At 45.3% G+C, this 19,382-nt stretch overlaps 2 long non-coding RNA genes across 2 annotated transcripts in view; one reads left to right on the top strand and one right to left on the bottom strand.

The window, feature by feature from the left end:
• LOC129674596 (uncharacterized) overlaps positions 1 to 19,382 on the bottom strand; it is a 90,503-nt gene that overhangs the window by 31,868 nt on the left and 39,253 nt on the right. The gene's annotated exons all lie outside the window — the stretch shown is intronic.
• LOC129674597 (uncharacterized) lies at positions 15,823 to 16,709 on the top strand. Its single transcript, XR_008719814.1, has 2 exons — positions 15,823 to 16,018; positions 16,102 to 16,709. It is a non-coding gene; the product is annotated as an uncharacterized LOC129674597 (long non-coding RNA).

Raw genomic sequence — 19,382 nt, 5'->3', positions numbered from 1 at the left:
TAGTTCCCAAGGATTCCAAGAGCCTCTGCTCACCTGATCTACACTGTTTCTGTTCTGTGTTGCTGCACTTCTTCCTGAGGACCAAGCTGACTGTTCCATGAGCTTCCTGCGAGTGACAATCAATTCTTAGTTATCTTTTTAGCCCCAGTGCCCAGCTAGGGTCTGGCATGGGTTAGGAGCCCAATCTGGAATGGGTAAGTGGGTGCAGAAATCTTCCTGAAAGCAAGAGCAGAGGTGTGGGTTTTAGAGCCAGAGCTGTTAACCTTCAGTGGAGTTGACGATGAGATGGGAACTGCACGGGCAAGCAGTCACCACATGGGTTTTCGAATCGTATGATGAGTGTTCCTGAGACCCAGGCTTCCAGATTTGTGGTGATTCCACTTGGGTTCCTTTTCCACAGTGTGGGGTTAGCTATGCTGCTTTCACAGGACCCATTGTCATTAGAGGGGGCTGCTTCTTGTACAGGAATGAGGAATGAGTATTGTGATATTCCTGCTTTTGTGTCTGGAGGCTAAAGCATTCCCTCTCTCCACCAAGCTTGTCATACTCACACTGCTGGCCTCACCCCAGAGTCTGACTCAGTTAGTATGGGATGGGGCCTTGGAACATTCATTTCTAGCAGGCACTGGCTAAGAAGCAGATGCACAGAGCAGATTATACTTGGTAGAAGGCAATGAGGAGGAAAAAGAGAGAGGCAAATAGAATCACAACAAAATCCTCAACAAAAACCCAACTACTTGGAGGTCCTAGCTCAAAGCATACTGGGGCTTATGCCACAGGTGGAGAAACAGGTCCAGAACTGTCCCTAGTTTTCCAGCTGCCCCTGAATACAGCTGAACAGGCTGTGCAGGAAACAAAGCATCTATCTAGCTTCATATTCAGAAAATGAGATCAATCTTTCCAACAAAATTGCCTTAATAAGCTTTCTGCATAACCATTCCTTAGGGAAGTTGGGAGGAGAGATGGGAAACTGGGTACCTATCCTGTTACTCCAGGCAAGCTCAGCTATTTCCCTCAAGATATGAATATGCTCACTTCCTACATTTGCTGGGGTCAAATAGCCTTATAATATTTTTAAAATACGAATTTGAATTCGTTTTTTTGGGATAAGGGTCTCACTGTATCTCCCTAGCTAGCCTTAAACTCGGAGATCCTCCTGCCTCTGCCTTCGAGTACTGAGATTAAAGGTGTGTGCCACCATGATCATCCTGGATAGCCTTGTTCTAAATGTGTAGTACCCAACACTTCAGTTAGAGAGTGGCCAGACAACTGGAACTAGCCCCTACGTGTGACAATACCACTTTGCCCAAACCTTAAACACAGAAACACAAGGGGCTGTTTCTATCAGCCAGGCTCAAGTGCCAGGCTAACTGCACCTGGTATAATCAGAGCAGGACCAAGTGACCACGGGTGGCCAGGGAGACAGTTTTGAGCATTCTCCATCCATGAATGTGTTTATGCCGCTAACAGAGCATGTGTCCTTCAAAGCCTATGTTAAAACCCAACCTCTGTTGGATGTGCCACCTTTGTTCTCCCAAGGACGGGGCAAAGGTGTGAAGCCCTAAGTAGCAGGTGGATACAGCTGGTGCCTACTCCATTTTCACAGCTCTGTGAGCAAAGACACAGCTTCTGTTTGCATTGCATGAGAGAAATCTTAAGATTACTCAATGACAGGTGACTTAGCCAAAAAACCCATGTGGTCGCCATGGCGCCCTGCCGACCACCACAGCTGTGGAGCCTCCCAGATTTGGAAGGGCCACTCCGGGGGTCAGTCCCAGCTCAGCTCTCAGCTAGGTATCAACAGAGGTCAGCTGGCTCCTTGTGTTGAGCGTGGCTTGGAGCCTGCTGAGCAAACATGCAGCATCTTCCTGGGAGGCCACCTTGACACACTTTGGCCCAACCTGTTCTGTGGTTTTGTAAGAGGCCAAATTCCAGGCTGAGGCAGAATAAACAAAAGTGCATGGCTAATGATTGGTGAGTTTGCCTGGAATGCAACTGACCACACATTTCAGAAGAGACTTTGCAACCGCACCTGACCCCTTGCCAATTGTTTATAGCAAGGCTATTGAACAGCCAGGGGCTTCCAGGTCTGCTGGTAATTTCCCTCTGTCCTTTTAAGAATGACAGAAACAAACCTGTTATCAGCTTGGAGTTCTCTTCCTTAATCTGCTTAACAAATAAATAGCATCTTCCTGCTTAAAACCTTACGCCCATATAACACTTTGACGTCTTCAAAAATATTCCCAATTTTACCCCAATTCAGTTTTGGAAGAGGGGGGTTGGCAGTCAGCTCAGAGAGGTCAGACTTGCCCAGGGACACACAACCAGGAGACGTCTGGCTCAGAAGGTGAAATTATTGTACAAGCAAATCAGGCAAAAACAGTATTCACATTTGGTCGTCCAGTCCAGGAGATAAGCTTCCCCTCTGGTAGAGGTGCTTGGCCTAGAGCTGGAAGGGATGAGAGGGTCCCAATGTATATCCACCTTGGAGGTAGCTCAGGATGTTGCCTCCGTCCTCTCTTTAAATATAGCTACAGCCCTTCCAATCGCCGTATCTACTTCCCCTCTTTTGGAGGGTAATGGGGACCTCATACATACACCACTGAGCTTCATGCCTAGCCCCACTGAGATGTCAGGGTGAGCACTGAGCACCTAGAGTTCAGTTTCTAGCCTGCCACCAGATCTGGGCTTTCTAAACTTTCTCCCCTTGTGACTTCTTTGTACTTGAGAAACTTCAACACACACACACACACACACACACACACACACACACAGTTTAAATTTGTTGTTTAATGTGTATGAATGTTTTGTATATGTGCATGTATATATACTAGGTGTGTGCCTGGTACCCTCAGAAGGCAGAAGGTATTAGATGTCCTGAAACTGGAGCTATAAATGGCTTTGACTCATTGCTGGGAATGGAACCTGGATCCTCTAAAAAAAGCAGCACATGATCTTAACCACTGAGCCATCTCTTTAAGCCCCTGCACTTGAAAAAATTTTACATAACCCTAGCTATAAAAACTAGGCTAGAAATCAAGCATTTACTGATGATAAATCATACATTTATTTAAAACTAATTCTTACCTCATACACAAAAATAATTTTACCATTGCTTAAAGATGTGCTTGTGTCTTCTTATACAGACAGTTACTTCTCAGCTGGATAGCTAATACCAAGGTATACAAAGCAACTGCAGTATTTTTCAGAATTGGTCAATATTTTGATTTTATAATCATCAACGCTGAGAATGCCGATCTACACAAGTAGGTAATAAAACACAGCAGAAGCATGTTCAGGACCATTTCTGAGATTGCTGGGAATTCTGTCCTAATCCCAAGCCAAAATTCATCGAATGATTTTTTTTTTTTTAAGTGAAACTCAAGTCAGTAACTCAAATAGCAAATTTTATAATCAAACTTTCTATCACAGCATAAAGCAAAGCTGCACTGTTTGGCTAAGTATGTGCTGAGAAGTGGCAGGAGGAAAACATCCAAAACGTTTGTTTTTGTAATTAAACCATTATGTTTCTGCAAGTGAAGAAAGCTTTATCTGTGCAGTGTGAACACTACAGTTCAGAAGACAGGGCGGTCTCTCAGACCTGAGCCGAACTGTTTGGGCAACGTGTGGAGTGAACACTGAGCAGAACAAAGTGAACAAGGTGCTTAGAACCAAGTCTGCAGTGAGGTTGCCTTGCCAGAAACACCACAGACTCACTACTCCCTCGATCTGAGTTCATTCTGGCCTCTGTGTGCTTAGAAATCTTTCACCACTGTCAGCTTCACTGTGACCCCACATTTGGTTACCTGACTCTAAATGGGGTGTCCAGTCCTAGTTTTTGAAGTGGTGTCTAGATGACAGTGACTCTATCACCAGCTACTGTAGCTGGACTAGAGTTTTCTAATCTGAAGAGAGGGTGGAAAGAAAGCCTCAGGAAATCCACAGGTCCCACCCACGCTTTTGAAACTGCTGTTGGGTGTAAACTTGCAGCTATCTGGAGGCTGCTCAGCTGCTGAGGACGCAGAGACCAGCATCATGTGTGCTCCTTCCAGGTACCCACTGCTTGCTCTGCTCCCTTGTCACGGGTCTCCCTGGGCCTCCGGTGGGTGCCCCAACTATCCTGTCTAGTGCAATCATCTGCCTCACTGGCCCTGTCCCTGTAGACTGCTGGGGAGACCAGTGCCACAGTGAGGGCTTGGGCAGGCAGGCTCTCCCAGCTGCTTCTGCACGCCTTTCTGGTTACTTATTGTTTCTCCCAATTAATTTCCAGTTAGCACTGGGAAAACCTTTTAGGTTAGATTCTGTCAGCTCTGCAAAGCCAGTTGCCAGCTACTTTTAGCTTGATTAATTCTCAGGCCTTCCTGCTGCCGTGATGGCTGTGTGTGTGTGTGCTGTGAATGTGTATGTCTTCTAGGCACCCACACTGCTACCCTCCTGGCAATACCATGTCACACTGGCCTTGGTTTAGTTGTCCACATGTGGACAGAGGTTGAGTGAGGCATGCCTAGCTAGTGAGGGATGGATGAAAGTCAGTCAGGTCATGGCCTCCACTTTCTCCTCTACTCACCTCAACTCACAGCCTTGCCACTGCAGAACTGGAGTCACACAGGCACAACAAGGCTGCGGATATACTCCAGGCCTTGCCTTTCCAGTTGGAAATCCTGATTCTATGGCATTTGAGCAATTTCTAAGCCAGAACAGCAATCTGCTGGTCCTGTTAGGAAAGTGCAAAGCCATTTGGGTGTGAATAACTCAGTGAGCAAGCAGTGTGACTTTAGAGATCCAGATGCCGTGGAATGCATTTCCAAGCAGGAATTAGCTGACACTGCCTGTGTCAGCTAGAAAAACAAGGTCGGGTTAGGTGGCCCAGAGGTCCCTCTAACTTCACCAGCTGGGTGGCACAGGCCTGCAGAGTCATTGCCCCTTTGGTGGTTGTGCCATTAGAAACCACACAGCTGGCGGGGTTATCTGTGGTTTGTTAACAGGAGTCCTTCGGGCTCCTGCTGTCATTTTTAGGAAGAAAATTACTGATCTATCACTCTCTTTAAATCTGTATAGTAATAATTAGCTAGGCCCCAGTGAGAGGCAGGTTACCCTTGACCTTGGCTGCTCTACAGGGAAGTGACCCATGGAGCCTGTGCAATCCTTTAACCCTGACTAGCAGGGGACTTCTGGGTGGGGGGAGGGGTTCAACATAGAAGGGTTACCATGTGCACATTAGTTCAGTTCACAGGTTTCCAAGCTTCAGGTGACCTTGAGGTCAAGATCAAAGAACTCCCAGGTAAGGATCAACAGATCAGCGCTCACCATACAAATCTGGCCCATCCGTAATTTTTCAAATAAGATTTTATGGCAGTACTGCCAGGCATGCTTCTCTATACATCGTCCGGTGCTGTATGACTGTAACAAGTAGCTGCAGCTTCAAACTCTGATAAAATACCCACTCCCCGGCCCTTTACAAATGGAGGTCAATGGCCTCTGCCCTACTTCACAAAGGCCAGGTTTACACTGCTTAGCTCCCATTTTTGACCTTTGGACTTGGATGATTGTGGCTCTGTGACTTGCCTGGATCTAGAAACTGTGCAGGGAGTGGTGTGCATCACTTCCAGGTGGAACTTGTGTTCTCTGATGTGTGCTGTAGGTTAGCTCTCAAGTGTCCCTAAGGGGCTGTGTGTCATGTGCTGGCCCCAGCTTAGCAACACAGGGAGCCAGGAGGGATATAGCATGATAGGAATCCTTCCATCACTGAGCATGTGCCCTCAAAGGCTATTGTGAACCCTGGTCTCCGCCTCATTGCCACCCAGAGGGTGGGTGTGCTTCCTTTGACACAAGCTCCCACCATTCAGCACTGCCCTGCTACAGACCCAAAGCAACTGTCCTGAATCCTCCAAATCTGTGAGACAAAACAAAACTTTTTGTTGTAAATTGACTAGCTCAGGGTTTTGTTACAGTAATGAAAAGCTAACTGACATAGCGCATGCCTAGGATATCAGAACCAAAAATGACAAAAGAAATGTGCATTATCTTTCATGTATTATCTCATTTTCAACTTCACAATGACTAAAAGGTAGAAACTATTTTTTTCATGTATTCAGTAAAAATCTATGTTGTGTGATTCAATGCTAGACTCTAGGACATAGATGTAAGTACCAGGCACTTCTCTTCCATAGCAGGATGCATCTACTCAATGCTTTAGAACAAAAGCAATACTGAAAGACAGCAGCTCAGAGCTGGGTGGTAAAGCTGGACAAGGGTTTACCAGCTGAAGAAGGGAAAGAGACATTGCAAGGCAGAGGACCTGACACGTAGAATGATCCAGAGGCCAGAAGCCCTGAACAGACTGACATGACAGAGAAAAGCATCCTGACCCCTCCAAGGCCCCAAGATACTGTGCAAGGTGAGGCAACTGTCAGAGCTGGAAGTGGAGGAATGCTATGAAATGTAATCTGCTACATACAAGATGGCTGCTGCAGCCATGAATCCACAATGGCTGGGTCCTATATAAGACCTATACATACACCCCTGCACACGCATACACACAGCTCCGAGCAAGGGGACAACTGGCCATGAAAGCTCTGGCCAACTGAAAGCTCTAAAACTAGGTGCTGAACCTTTCACCTCAGTATCTGAACTATCCGTTGCAGAAGTAAAAGGCTAGCTCTTGAGGGTTGCTTCTCACCATGTGCTGGAGAATAAGATCTGAAGAAAGCTTTTGCATGGTCTATTGTGACCAACTCTATGATCCTCATAAACTAGAGCTGAGGAGGTGTGTGGAGAAATGGGGGCAAGTGAAACATGACAGCCTGAACTGAGCTCAAGTTAAGCATTCACAAGGATCTGGGCCACAGGAGAAATCAGAAACAAGAAGAGTGGGGTCAACCCTTCACCATGTTAGTTTCGGGGTCAGAGAAGGTGGCATCTTCTCCTGTCTCTCAGTGGTATGCACCTCTCATCTTCCTTGATCCCAGGTAACCCTGAGACCCTGAACTTAGTCCCTGTCAATCATGCCAGAAAGTAAGCTCACAGTGTAACACCGAACAGGTACCTGGTCCCTGTCTGGCCCACATGAAAATAAAATTAGGGTGCGCTCACAGATAGGGTAGGCACCTTTTAAAAGAAAGGGTCACAGGTTTATCCACTCTTCGTTCTGCATTTCAAAAATCTCTCTGTGTATGATGTGTGCATGCATGCTGTGCATGTGTACGGCATATGACTTTGATGATGTGCCATGGCACAGCTGTTAAGGTCAGAGAATAACCTGAAGTTGGTCTTCACTTTCTACCTTATTAGCTAAAGAGTCTCTCGTTCTTTGCTGCACAGGCCAGGCTAGCTGGCCTGTAAACCCCCTGATAGTTTTCCAGCTCCGCCTCCTGTAGGAGTGCAAGGACTTCCAGTGCATGCTATTATGTCTGGCTTTATGAGGTGATATGGACTCAAGTGTGCAACAAACATAAGCCATCTCCTCAGTCCCAGATTATAGCATCCTTTTCTCAAAGAGGATAAGTTACACCTCAGTTGCCCTCTAAAGAGAACACCGATGAAAAGCTGATCACCCATCTAACTGAAAGGTTCTGAGCATTAAACATCAGAACCACAGAATCAAGCCTTGCTACTTACTGATTAGGTGATGCTTGGCAAATATTTTTAACATCTCTATTATTTTAGTTTCCTCACCTGGAGAGGAGTACCAATTTCATATACAAGAATGAAGTGTGGCAGTGGTGGGTGGAAGTGCTGTCAGATGCTGGGTGCAACTCAAATGTTATTCCAGCTCCCAGGAGGCTGAGGCAGGAGGATGGAAAATTCTAGGCCAACCTGGGCTATATAGAGACTATATTTCTAAAACTAAAGCAAGAAAGATGAGGAGGAGGAAGGGGAACATAAAGAAGAGGAGGAGGAGACAGCACTAACAGACTGCTGTACTTTGAAGAGTACAGTTGGTATATGTACTTTCAGGATTCGTGTAGGGGAACATCCTGAGAATGGCAAATCTGGAAGCAAGGCCTGATGGGAAGTTATTATTCTTAGAAGGAATTAAAATGTCTTTCTCATGGGACTCTTGTTAGTTCTCCCTCCCAGCTTGATGTCATCCACCATGAACTCATGGGCCATGATGTTACTAAAGGGGCCCTCTCCAATCATAGAACAAACAGGGCCACCTCATTGAATTCGTAGCTCAACCAAACTGTGACCTGAATAAAAAATCATTTCTAAACTGCCTAGCCTCTGGTATTTCACTGAAGTAAGGAAAATGGACTAAGATATAGCCGAGCATTTGATAAATCCTATTATTATAATTCAGGACACTGAGCAGCATTCTGATGCGCTCTAGCATGATGTCTGTAACACCCGTATCCCAGAGGCCTTACCAGCCATTCTACTCTTAACTGACAACATCTACTCCACCACCCTTACCTTCCTCCCACATAGAAACTATATGCTTGCCCCCACCCTTCCCCAGGAGCTTGGATCCCAGCATTCAGACTCCTAAGTCCTGACTTAGTCATGCCTGCAGTCCTCAATGTTTCTGTTGACCCAGGTGGAACCAGCTCTGGTTTCCACACTGCCCAGTACCCTGTGGACCCACCCCAGCTCTCTTAAGCAGATGGGGGAGGGAGGATATCTGGACCACACTGAGCTTCGTGTGTTTTCACCTTCATGCTTCAGCTGCTTCTGTCCTTGACTCGTGGGTTAGTTAAGATTCGAGGCTGTCAGCCTTCCTTGTGACACCTCCCCACACAGCTGGTATCTGGCCAAGGCACAGGTTTCATGAGGAAGCGCCATGGGAGAAGCTACTGTTTGTTTCCTGGTGCTTCTGTCCTCCCTTTTTTTATTCCTCTCTTAATAATAAGTACTCAAGGGCAAAAGTCTCATCCTTTTTTCCACTGTGTGTGCCTGTGTGCATGCGTGCCTGTGTGTGCTCGTGTACATGGTGGTGTGCATGTGTGTTCCTGTGCTCAAGTGTGTGTGTGTATTCTTCACATGGAGAATGCTGAACTACATGGCTGGCCAACAGGGCAGGTTATTATTTCCAACAGCACACTGGTGGCTCACACTGCTGAGCACTTGTGGACACCAGGCAGAGGGCTAAGCTCCTTACGGGTGTTGACTTGCACTAGGCTGGCAGTCATCCTGGGCAACAAACGCTTTCTAAAAATCATTACTTGACAGAAAAGGAGACTGCAGCTCAGAGAACAACAACTTGTAGGTGTCAAAGGTAGGATGTGACCCTTGGCCACTTGTGCTTTCTGGTGCTTTCCAACTATCCTGAGTGAGAGACCTGCTGATTCGGGCTTGGGCTGGAGCCAAAGACTTACCATTTCTAAAACAAAACAAAACAGAACAAACAAAAGAACCTCCCATGCTTTAAAGTCATATTGATCTAAATTATACTATGGCTCCTCATGACCTGTTAGGATATTCACTACAATTCTTTCCTGGCAGAATTTTGGAACAGAATCATGGAAAAGATTTGTGGCTTCAAGCCCTGGGTCTGAATCTTAGCAGTCAGCTCATTATCATGACTGTGGCAAAATTCTGCTCTCAGAAATTCAGTTTCTTCATCTGTAGGATGAGGATAATGATGCCACCAAAGAATGGCTGCAAAAGAGCAGACATGATAATACCTTGGGGAAGGGCTTTCCACACATACCAAAAGCTGCTAGCATTACACAAAACAGTGGCTAGAGACAGCTTCAAGTTGGATGGAGTGTTGGCAGAGTCCTGTGTTACTGTCACCCACTTTCCAATCAATTCTTTGACTTTTAAAAAGCTATTTCTGTGTGTGTGTGTGTGTATGTGTATGTGTGTGTGTGTGTGTGTGTTTTGTGCGTGTGTGGGGGAACACCACAATTTGTCTTGCTCTGTTAGAGATCCTTCTCACCTCAGAGCTGCAACCTCATAGAAGACTCCTCCAAGTATTATGTACTCACAAAGTGATTCTCCCAACCCCTTCCATTTGTGGCCAATCGATGATCTAGGAGGGAAACTTGGACCAGGCCAGATGTTGCAAGCAGACAGGAGCCATAACTGCCCTGATGTGGAGCAATGGATGGCTGCAGGAAAGATTATGACCCTGCTGAGTAGAGGTATTTCCTACCAGCTCCCTCGATTTGCAGTCTGCAACACACTAAGTGTGTGGGCACTGAAGTATTTCCTCCTCTTCCCAGTGGGCAGCAAATATTCCCTCATCTGGTCTAAGCTCTGAGACTTGGTTTTGACCATCAGAATCTGTCAAAGTGACAGCCGTAAAGAGATGGACAGCCCCCGGGCATAGTGGCACACACCTTTAATCCCAATACTTGGGAGGCAGAGGCAGGCGGATCTCTGAGTTAGAGGTCAGCCTGGTCTACAAAGTGAGTTCCAGGACAGCCAAGGCTACACAAAGAAACCCTATAACAAACAAACAAACAAACAAACAAAACAAAGATGGCTCTGCTTTCTCCCACTTGAAAGGCAGCTTTGGGGAAGGACCTTGAAGGTGAGAGGCCATCTTGGTCACTGTAGCTCGAGTCAGCTCCAGAAAGGCATCTGCATGAGTGCTCTCCACCCCACCATGTGAAATGAGAATCTCCCCTCTGAGTCCAGTCAGCCTGCCCAACAGCAAGAAGTCAGACATACACAGTGGTTATTATTTTAGGGCCCTAAGGCCTAAAACATAGAATGGCTTGTTACCCAGCAAATGAAAACAAACAAACAAAAAACAAAACAAAACAAAAACAAAACAGGAGACATTTCTTATATCTACAATTTTCTAATCTTCCCTCCCTTCCTCTGTACATCCCCCAAGTATTCCGTGTCTGCCAGCAGCTCCCAGCAGGCTTCCTACCAGCGCAGCACAAGCATCACAGGGAAGCTTGACAGAATGCAGATTCTCAGCCCCATTGCAGCTCAATGGAAGCAGACCTTCCAGGGTCAGGTCAGCAGTAGGTCTGGACGAGCCTGGGAGAGTCTAAGGAAGAATTCCCTGGCCAACAAGTTGGGCCAATAATCGCCTTCACTGCTGTGCATTTTAGTCACCCTTCCTTTGAAGATCCATATACTTTGGGCCTACCCTATCCCTGCTGGATCAGATCAGGCTCCGGCATTTGTGACATCAAGAGCTTCCCAGGCTAACTTTGCTGAACAGCCATGTAGCGTGGAAGAACTGAAGATGGTCTTCATGATGTTTGGGCCCAGGTGGAAGGTACTTAAGCCACAGAGAAAGGGCTCAGTTGGCGATCTGGTCAGAGTGCAGGTCCTGATTCTGTGGATTTGGGGAAAGGCTGGCGTTAGGCATGCTTAATGAAGTCACCTGTGGTAACCGTAGGGGGACTGGCTCCAGGAGACCCATGGGTCCCCAGACCTGCAGATGCTCCAGTGTACTTGTGAAGCAGTGTGGTGTGGATATACCATGCACATCCTCTGCGCACTCTTCATCTTCTCTAGATGACCTACAATACCCTAGACAGCACAAAATTTCATCAAATGGTTTTGTACCATAGTGTCTAGTGAGTAATGACAAAATGCCAAGTTTGCCCATGCTCAGTAGGAACACATTATTTTTTTCTAAATAATTTCAATATAGTTGGTTTAGTCAGCAAAGCTGAAAACACAGAGAGTTGACTGTGTTCTCACTCCCAGCTGATGCTCATCTTGCAAACCTTGGTTGGAGAAGCAAAGCTCTAGGGAGTCACAATCTTCTCCGGAATGTCTTAAAAAGCAGTCGTAAATGACACATCTACACTATAAATGCTTCAACCAGGAAGCTATATAAAGTTCTACTGGGGTGGCCTCAGTGTCCCTCTTACAGTCTTCAAGGGAGACTCCCTATGGCAGATGTCATTTTCGCTTTGCCCTAAAAGATGGAAAGAATTTTTGTTCAGTAGACATAAAGAATAAGGTTCTAAGACAAAGAAACAACCTTTTGTTAAGAAAGCCACCAAAAGCCGCTCTGAGGGCGAGTGGCCTGAGATCTAGCTGGAGTGAGATAAAGCAAGGAAAGAGGGGTCAGAAATGGTTTGGTTCAAGAGCGTATACAGGCTTGAACATCAGATTAAAATATCCAGGTTTCCTCCATGGGTCATAAGAGAGACATGGAAGCTTCTCTAAGGGAAGAGGATGCCCTGTGCAGACACAGCCAGGGTTCCACATGGGAACAGTGGGTGCCACCACTGCTCCCCTTTTCCTGACAAGAGTTGTATCACAAGCCAGAGGGATGCTAGGATGACTTGGGGATTGGAATTCAACATGACACACCCATATGTTGAAAATGACCATCCCTATTCCTTGCAAGAGGATGTCTTCTGGTCCTTTTGAGGAATTGTCCCAAGGAAGATGAATGACTAAATTTCTACTTATAGAGAGCACAGCTCAACTCACGTGTCCTCATGCCACGCTGAACACAAAAATGTGTGTGATGGAATTAAAAGCTCTACTGCCCGGCTATCCGTGGGCAGCCGTGGGCAGCCTGAGTTACTATGGAAAATTCCTGATTAAACTCAGCAGAAGAATTTCCTAGCTAGCCACTGTTATTAATAGGAGCTTCAGCCTTGTGCTGACATTCAGGATTTGGTCTTTTAATATGTCATTGCACAAGCAGGTGAACAAATGCCCTCCAAAAGCAAAGAAAATACACCCACCTTTGTCAGGCTGATTACTCTTTCTTTTTAGTTTTTTTAATTATTATTATCATTTATTACAATTTATTCAATTTGTATCCTGGCTGTGGCCCCCTCCCTCGTCTCTTCCCAGTCCCACCCCCCTCTTCTCCCTCTTTGCCCCTGCCCTAGCCCACTGATAGGGGAGGACCTCCTCCCTTTTCATCTGATCCTAGCCTATCAGGTCTCATCAGGACTGGTTGCACTGTCTTCCTCTGTGGCCTGGCAAGGCTGCTTCCCCCAAGGGGAGGTGATTAGAAAGTACCCTCTTTAATAACTCACAAAGTCTTGATCAGTTAGCATGAGAAAACAGCAACCATAAAACAAGAAGAAAAAACAAAACAAAACAAAACAAAAGCCTGACTTCTGTTGGGAGGGGCACTCTCACCAAACTAATTAAACTCTATTATATGTCCCCGTGTCCTTCCTGACATTTTTCTGGTTCACTCTGCTTGAATGCTTGCAGGAGGATTAGTGCCAAGCTCTCAAAGGACTAACTCAAAACAAAAGCGAGGTTCCAGAGAATTCCTGACCAGCCAGCAAACTGAGAACAGTGACTTTGGGTTGGTCAGCATGCTTCACTTGCGATCACATCCTGCCTCCCAGAGAAGAAAAAAACAGGGAGCCACTGTTTGAATTCCAGCTCAGGGTGAACTGGGAAGTGGCATTGTCCTCACTGTGACTTCTATGGTTTCCCTCCCCCACAAAATCATACTGTTTTAGATAAAGGTATCAACAGTGTCCTTCCATTTTCTAAGCCTCTTCTGCTCCATCTCATGACAATTATGTCTTTCCCGAGCACACTAGCCATTCCCGGAAGCCCCTGGCAGCTTCCTGAGACATCTTTACAGGCACATAGTCTATTTTTGGCCTGGTGGGGACTAGACAATGATTAATGGATGGGAACTTTGGTTTTCTGGCAAGAGAAGCTTCAGTTTAGGCTGGCGAGGCCTTTGGATATTGATTAGGCTCTCATCAAAGTCAAAGTGAGAAACAGAGGGGGGTGTGTGTGTATGTGTGTGTGTGTCCGCGCACACAAATGCACAGCAGTCACAAATCTTATGTATGAGCATGAATACCATGGCCTTATACTCTTTCAGACTACTGTTTCTGTACCTTTGGGGTTTCAAGAAAACATTCCACTTTGCAGCTCTCTTACACTGACAAGGCTGTCCTTTACATTTCAAAGAACTGCGAAGCACAGATAAAAACATACAATCCAACTCATTTCCATTTAAAGCACCTTACCAGAGCACCTGCCATGTGTGAGATAGTGATGTCTTACCACGCTTTGGGTGAGCAAGATGAAAGCGATAGAGGTGCCTCTGACTTCAAGGAAATTAGACTGTCCTAATTTAAGAGGGGAATCGGGGTGATGAATGGCAGCCTGCTCACAGTGATAAGCCCTGACATTTCCATTACCAGCTACAGTATGCAAAGTGCATGTGGATGTGACTATGTGTACATGGTTAGAAGGCTATTCTTATCTCCTGCCACTAGATGCTGGTGGTCTCAGATTGCTTTCCCACTGGTTCATCCAACCCAGTGGAGAGAAAGGTAATCAGCTGGAGCCACAGGATATTGCAAAGGAGGAGTGAGCCAGGAGGCTGACCAAGAAAGTTAGCCTTTTGTAGTAGCTTAGATCATGTCAAATGGGAAACAAAATGACCATTTCTCAAAATCACTGGGAGTAATTGTCAAGGTTTCTTACTCCAGAGCCATCACTGCCAATTCACAATGCCTGTCCCCTCTTGTCTGGTGTGCCTTGTGCAAAAGTGGCAGGCTGTAGTTGTGTCCTCTGCCTTCAACCCTGCCCAAAGTGCTTCCTGTCCCAGGGCTCTGAGAGTAGCTTCTTTACTCTTTGAAAAACAATTGATGTGTCTTTGTGTGGAGGACAAGCTCCAGGGAAAGGAGGCTACCAGGAAGAACAGCAACCCCAGTTGGGTTACTTCCTGTTTTGAAACCCAAGTACTTGTTTGCAATCAAGGATGGGTACAGAGGTTGGCAAGACAGTTCCTAAGGACTGTCTGTGGCATGCGGTAAGCATGCCCAGCAGGGGACTCTTGAACCTGTACCTCAAATAACAGTATGTCCTCCCTCTGTAGGGCCACACTGTCCTAAATGCATGGCAACGTGTGGTGATCTGACCCCGTGTAGGAAAGGGCGCAGCTGGTAGGTGCTGTTCAACCTTTGGGCTTCCTTCCTTATCCCATGGAGAAGGAGCCGGGGGTGGGGGAAGCAGCTTAGAACCTTCTACTTCCTGCAGCTTACTGGAAGCACAATTGGGGATTCTCGAACCTGACACCACAATCATCGCCGTTTTTCAATCATCATCTCCTGCTTGGATGCCTACAATGGACTCTGAATTTCTGCCTTCCCCATTCACACCCTGGCCTTTCTGCAATGTCTAGTCCCTCCTACAGTCAGTTCAGAATGTAACCCAGGCCTGGCTGGCCAGAATGTGACATCACCTGACCAGTGTGACTGGTTCAGGGATGGGCTGTAAGCTAAGCTAGAGGATAATTATAACTCCATCTATTAAGCACGTACTGTGTGCCAGACACGTAACATCCAGCATTTCAGTTGACTCTCCCAGTGGCCTTGTGGGGTCAGCACTCTTATTGCTAGAGGGGCTAAATAACCTGTCGAAGGAACCTGATAAGGTCACTGTCTAAACCTGACTCCAGGATTCCAAGTTGAGACTTAAGTGTGAGAATAGACATAAAATATTCTGTGGGTGTTTTCTTCAGGGAGATTTTCAGTTTAACTGTATATCTTCCAGTGAGGCTGGCATTATGGTGCAACAGAGGCCAACCAGAAAAAGGAAGAAACTGAAGGGTGGAAAGCTGTCTGGAACTTGGCAAGGGGAGGGAGGAACAGGGTTCTCCTCACCTGCCCTCCCCAGCAACACCAGGGCAACATGCATGTACTCTATGCTCTTTGTCCCTCTTCCTATCTCTCCTTCTCTCTCTCTTCTCTATGGATGACTACAATGTTATACATCAGTTTTCCCAGCTGAAATTGACATGGCTGTTTTGTGTGTGCTGCATTCATCATAGTGTGAAATCCTCGAGATTCATTCCTTTTGGTTCAGGGTGAAGTACGAAGGGTCTCATCATTACTCATACATATAAGGGGCTGACTTGATCAAGGGAGAACCTGTTGTACCCTGGGATCTCGGTCACAAGGGTCAATGTAAGAGGTGCACAATCTCTACAGGGCACAGAACTGGCTAAATCCACCCTTCTGGGAATGCTGGGCTCTGAAAATGATGCGTCAAATGAAGCCTCAGTGCCAAGCTGCTCCTTGGCCTTCTGTTCCTCTTCAGCTCTTCATTCTGGCCTAATAGAAACCTTATGAACCGGAACTTCTTCTACAAGGTCAAAACCCCTTCCCCCCAAAGTCTGTCAGAAAGTCTAAAAATATTATTCTGATGTTCCACTTCCTTTCTATGTGACAGCAGGCTAACAAACCAATCAAGAGCCTCATTCCAGAAGTCCTGCCCTATACCAGAGAAAAAGAATGCTACGAGGGACTCAGAAGGTTCTGAACAGGCTTGGCTGGGTTTCCCACTTGGTCTGTTAACAATAACTAACACCATTCACTTTGGTATCTTACTGTCTCTATTTTATTGAGTCTAAGTATAAAAATGGATGTTCAATCTGTGGCTAGGAGTCCTAGTATGAACCTTGTGCCTGCAAAACTTTCATTACATCAGTGTCTTAGCCTTTCTCTTGTTAAACTGTAATTTGTTGCAGTAATTTGTTGTGACTACTGAGACTGACCGGCATGAAGTGATTGCCCACTCCTCCCTGCTGGAAAGATAATGCCAGGTCTCAGGTCTGTGGGGCTGTCTCAGGTCTATAGGTTGTGCACTCAGTGAATTGTAACTCATTTCACTCATTTTTCCTATTGAGAAGAGTTGATGTTAACATTCAAGACTATTGGATTAATTTACCCTTCTAAATAGGACCACACAGTGTTGATATATCCATAGTACTGCCTGTCTTCCTCCAAACACCCCCTTTGTCAACAGAGCAGTTTTATTCTAATAAAATGATTGTCACTCAACTGATTCTGGTTTCTTTAAAAACTTGAACATACTCAAAGCAAGTCCAGGACAGCCAAGGCTACATAGAGAAACCCTGTCTTGAAACAAACAACAACAACAACAAAAAACTTGAACATACACATGGTATTTCATATGACATCAGAAAAACCCACAACAAGGTACTTAGAAGTAATCAGAATCATAGAGATAGAAGGCATAAGTGTGGCTTCATGAAGGCTATGGTGAGGCAGAGAGGGAGCTACATTTCAGGACATATAGTTTCAGGGTGTTTCATGAAATGGTGAAGATTGATGGTGGTGATGTTTCAGCAATGTTATGAATGCAATTAATGTCACTTGAAATATATATTGGACATACTGACTTTTAAGTTTCAAATTACTTAAATCTATTTGGATTTCAGCAAATGAAAAAAAAAAAAAAACCTCTACAGTGTAGAAAAATGTCTACATGCCAGCATAATAATAAGGGATCCTAGAAAATCTCCTGACAATTAAGAAAAATGCACAGTTTAAAACACTGAGAAATATTATTATTTCAAAAGAAGAAAAAGTGGGTATACTGACTTACCCCTGTCATCCCAGGACATGGAAGGCTGAGGCAGGAGGATTCCAGCTGGAGCTACATAGAAAGAACCTGCTAAAACTAGATCATTTAAATTTGGTCTTCTGCTATGACCCACAAGGAACTGAACAGAAACACTAGGCCTTGTTTCTTCCCTGCCTGTTTTTTTCAGTATTAAATGGTTAATGATGAGGTTCTTGGCTTTTTCTGCTTTGATGACAAAATTCATACAGCCCTTTAATATAATTTCTGTACTTCAGTACACTCAGTGCCTGGCACTGGGCCTTCATCCTACATTTTAAAAGATGATAATTTATATCATATTTACATAAATATTTTACTATAATAAAGTATTTTGAAAAACAACTCATTGGATTTTTCTGATCATCATTTTTCTGATTATAAATTTTATATCTATACATTCTTGGAGGCCTTAGATATTAGGAACTCAAGTCACTAAATGTTGCCATTTTGCCATATAGAGAACTATGATCAAAGATCTAAAAAAATTTCCATTAATTTTTTTCAAAACAGAGTCTCATTGTATAGCCCAGGCTGACCTCGAACTCTCATCGTCCTCTTGCCTTAGCCTCTCCCATCCTTTGAAATGTGTGTACATGTGTATTTGTTTCCTTAAAATAGTATTTTTTCATGTTAAATATGTGGGCCACTTTTTTCATCTTTCATTCCAATTTCCCCATAGAAATTAGTATGTGTTTATGTGCTATATATAAATTATATATGTATGTATATGTTACAGCACCATATTCTTTCTCTATTTCAAACACTATCACATTCTGGTTGCACCACATGCATGGTTTTGATAAGAGCTGGCTTCACCAGATAGCTTGTTAATGTCCTATCTACCCTCCAGTCTCAGCATATTCAACTTTTCTTTCCCTAATCCTACTTTGTCCTCTGCAATTCTCTAGCTTACTGCAGTACTTTATGGTTCAAAAAGTGCAATTTTGCATCTAATATTGTGACACATGGATATGAACTAATTATACATCACAAGGGTAAATGACCACAACATTAAATTTTTTAAAAATTTACTGCAGATGATAGCAGAGTGGAAGGGGGTCAGTGTCAGAGAGAGACAAGGCCAGACAGACTGAGGGAAAGATGCTGCAACCACCACGCCTGTGGCTGTCTGTCTCTGAGAGTGTGTAAGCCTATCTGCTCTGCTCAGATAAGTCTGGATGACTCATTTCTCTCTGGCTTGTGCATCTGTCAGACCTCCTGACCATTCCCTGGACTTTAGAGTCCCATCTTTTATGTGGTTTTCTTTTTGTTTTCAGTGCAAACACCAGCACAGAACTGTGCTGCCTTCACCCTCCAGGGTTCCCCCGGGGCATACCTCAGCACTTCCTAAGTTGGTGCCACCCCTCAGTGTGGAAGGAAGAGTGAGCCCTAGAGATGGAGATCAAGGCAGTGGCATCATTCAGAGCAGAACTCAGGTCCCCTCCTTTCTCCACTTGTTCCTAACAACTGTTTCTGAGGACTAACAGGTGTCAGACATACTGGAGACTGTGGAGACACAGTAGTGACAAGGCCAACAGAGGGACCATGACTTCAGACTCACATCCTATAGGGACAAGATACAAAGAAGCAGATGAGCATAGAAACGGATGAGGTGACTTTATATTGTGCCAAGTGTTGTACAGACTAGATGGGGGTTCATGATGGCAAGGAAACAAATCGGGAGAGAGAGGTGGCAGGTAGGTCTCTGGAAAAGGTGGTCTGAAGGGTCTTGCTGATGACCCTTCATGTACAAGAACCTGCCTGGAGAAGGTGCTTCTTGGCTCCCTCTGGAGTGGGAAGGGTCTGGGTAGAAGTGTGAGCAATGAAGTTGAAGAGAGAACAAGATTTCCTATCTGTCACCTGGCTCTGACTTCAGAAGCTTGCCATGGACTCAGATGTGTTTCAGGCCAAAGGCCTCAACTGTAAGGTCAGGAGCCAGCGAGCTGGCCTGTTCCTCCCCTGCCCATCCCAAGCTCAGACCCTTTCTTGTAGGATTATGTTCATACCTAGCTTTACTTTTAGCATCCGGCTAGCTTTCCAGCTCCGCTAACATCCCCCTCATGAAACAAGAGACACATTTATCTTTG

The sequence above is a fragment of the Psammomys obesus genome, unplaced genomic scaffold (genome assembly GCF_907164565.1).
Source record: "Psammomys obesus unplaced genomic scaffold, mPsaObe1.curated_primary_1811, whole genome shotgun sequence".
Classification (NCBI taxonomy): Eukaryota; Metazoa; Chordata; class Mammalia; order Rodentia; family Muridae; genus Psammomys; species Psammomys obesus.
This window is presented reverse-complemented; position numbering and strand designations above follow the sequence as displayed.